Here is a 3,402-nt window from a genome sequence, read left to right as displayed (position 1 = left end):
CTGGGCTTGTTCTTAATCGTGTGTTAGCACCAGCATTGGGCCATCCCTTGAATCTGGAAGCAGCAGCAGAAGCTGAAAAAAATTTGATTTCATCACTTTCAAAGTTAAGAGTCCATTTGTCTTAAAGGAAATAGAAAGTTCTTGCTAGATGGTCTTCAGCCATCGGTTGCAGATCTCAGTCTTGTTTGTGAAATTATGCAACTGGAAGTATGTTCTATCTCATACTAGGTTTTTTCAGATAAGATCTTTTAAATTTTGTCAGCTTGCACTGAAGGCACTAATGTTGTGAAAGATATTGATGCCTAGCGAGGACTACACACACCTATGAAGTGAGGCATACGCCGAACAAATAAATATTAAAAAACTTAGAACATTTATAAAAAACACTTAAAAATATAAATAAATAGCAAAAAATTCATTATTTGAACCAACAATCAGTAATAAGTAAAGAATGCAAAATAGATTCTGAAATCAATATCATTGATGCAATAACACAAATATGTCTTGAGTATGTCACAAATGAAAGATGAGACCTGGGATTAAATTTCCTAATTACACCAACATGCTAATATGTATAAAAGAATTCAGATCTTACAATATGAGGACTGCATTCGAAGTTCCTAATTGCAGAAAATGTGGTACAGTACCTTCTTATGAATTATTACCACGTAATCATGCATAATCTACTAAAACACTCATAATGCATTACTTATGTGTTCGTTGTAAGGAGAGATGGTTGGCATCTCCCCTGGCAGGGATGAGATCAGCCTCTGGGCTTCCTGTTACCACACAGTTAAGGCTACCAGCTTCAGCGGATCTTTACATAATGCATAATGTGCTAAACACTCATAACTGTGCACAGATTAATACCTCATTCACAATGAACAAGAAGTGGTCATGCACACATCCACAGACACACGCACAAACACACACACACATCAGCGTACAGTCAGTCACATGCACACACGCATGCACACAGTTACACACCAAAGGATGGGTTTGCATAATTCTGCTCATGGATTATCTAGCAAATAAAGTACAGACTTTGCTATTTTTTTTAGAATCAAATCGACTTTAATTCTTTTACGATATATAGCTAACCCATTTTTAGTGTCCTTTAGGTGCTTTTGTGTAAATTTTTAGAACGTGAACGCAGCCCCAGCTTTATTGATAGTGAAGTTATTTACAGTTTGAGCACTGACATTCCTAAGCATTTTGGATGCTGTTTTGGAGCTTTGCCTGCTATTTATAGCTAGTTTTAGGATATCTTTTTCGTTTTTGCACTCTGTTTCTTTTATATATCTGTTTTTTTCTTGTTCGATCATCTTTTCAATCTACCTTCTATGTCAGGGCATTTTTGTTCCTAGTTCTCAGTAACTAATTACATGTAGCAGTACTTATGCTTATCTATTTCGAGATGTGGCATCTCTATTCTTTATATCGGGCAAGTTGATGGTAAAAAAGTGGATAAAAAGATTATTGTGTTTGTAGTTCTGTCTTACTTTGCATCATATCTCAATGCATGTTTCCCTTTTCGATATTAATTTCTTGGCTATTTCATTTGTTTACTATATCTTCTGGTGCCCTTAACTTTAGCTAGTCTTGATGTGTCCAATTCCATGATCCCCATTTGCATGTCTGTGCACATTCGTCCTCTGTTTGGTGTGATCTCTCTGTAAGTCAAATTGTGATCTCAAGACACGATAGTGTTGAGGAAGTCCTCCTGAAGGATACGTATCTATCAATGAATTTGATATGTAGCCTTTGTAGATCATTAGTTATGCATGTATTAGACTAGAAGCTCTATGTTATTAATATCAAGGTGTTTAATTTTATGATTAACCCATACAGATGTTAGAAAAAGGTCAAGATGAAGTTACTTTAGAATATGTGCTTGATCTTTCTTATTATAATCTTTTCTCTAATTCTCTTCCATATTAGCAGAAAGTTTTGTTTCTCATCCCATGCTTTTTCTACTGCAATGGCTATATAGGTTTTAGGAGTGAATGAGCGAGACCGGATTCTGGGGCCTTTTATCAAAACTCAGCAATGGATAAAAAATATCAAGCATTCAACAAGTCCTCATTTTGAGGAGATCCATGCTCTTCTTTACAAAGCTGCAAAAGTGTTGCAGAGTAAGGAGCCAGTCAAGACTGGCAAATAAATTAAAAAAGAAATGATCGTTTGAAGGCAAAACTATGAAGTCATTGAAGGGGAGCATGGGTGTAGAATTATATATTAATCACTTGTGAGTGCAAATTTGATGTTTGTGTTTTCTTTTTATTTAAGGTGAAAAATACTTCTCTAAGGAGTGATTACTTGGAAGAGAAGGGGTGTCAGATCCAAAAGAATGGTTAGATGAAAGATATGATTTATACTAAACCAACCATTGTATACCCAGTTGTGTGGTCCAGTGTCTTTGAATAATGCATGAATTGGTCAGGTTATATTTATTAATATTGTACGCATATCTACATCACACACACAATAAGACTGCCCGTGAGGCACTAGAGAAGCCACTTTTATGAGCACTATCATTTACATGCATGCCCCTACCCTCATTAACCCGTGTGTGCACATAGGTTGGCTAGTCCTGGGTTAGGCCCAATGTGCGGATCTACTTTTGAATTGCTCCGAGATCAAGGATTTTCATTTTTTATGCAGACCCGTTTAGGCCCCAAACTAGTTTAGAGTTCATGTATGGGATAGCATTTACTTCCCTCGTGGGTAAAGGACCCCCTAGTTGGAACTCATAGGGAGAGGTTCTTTTGACCAAATCTGACTTCATGGCTGTGTTCAACATGGTCAAAATAGTAGGAATTGAGTCTTGGACCATAGTTTTTCAACGTAAAAATATATTTTTGAGCTCTTAAAATTTGGAATATTGTAGGTTGTTGATTGTTCAACCCTTGTAAAATCTGATGTATATGTCAGAAAAACATGATCCAAAGGTCAGTTTTTATCACATTTTGAGGGTTAAAAGTGAAAAAAACTGAAAAAACTAAAAATATTATATTTTTTCACTGGAGGATTCCTTACCCACGAGGGTAGCGCACGCGCACACACACACACACACACACACACACACATATATATATATATATATATATATAAAATGGAAGCTGCGCAACCCTTAGGTGAGCAGCTACAGTAAAACTACGGTGCCCAAAAATGCCAAAAACACAATTTTGTGTGTTTTTGCTCTTTAGCAACAATTGATGCAAGCGACATTACTAAAATTGTATTTAGTAGTTGTTTTGATCGCTACTAAAGGTCCCAGTTCCATTGGGACATTAGCAGTGGTCGAAAACTGCCGCTAAAGGGGCAAAAAAGTAAATTATGCACAAATTTGCGTATTTTCCCCCTTTTGCATTTTTTTTATTGTGGCCGTCCATCATGTCG

The 3,402-nt window shown here is 36.3% G+C and overlaps 1 pseudogene; it reads left to right on the top strand.

Moving 5' to 3' along the window:
• The first annotated feature begins 713 nt into the window (after positions 1-713).
• LOC149822223 (U6atac minor spliceosomal RNA) lies at positions 714-821 on the top strand (annotated as a pseudogene).
• The last annotated feature ends 2,581 nt before the right edge of the window (positions 822-3,402 follow it).

The sequence above is a fragment of the Nuphar pumila genome, chromosome 11 (genome assembly GCF_984573655.1).
Source record: "Nuphar pumila chromosome 11, dmNupPumi1.hap1.1, whole genome shotgun sequence".
Classification (NCBI taxonomy): Eukaryota; Viridiplantae; Streptophyta; class Magnoliopsida; order Nymphaeales; family Nymphaeaceae; genus Nuphar; species Nuphar pumila.
Note: the sequence above shows the minus strand (reverse complement) of the source record. Positions and strands in the feature narration are given on the sequence as shown.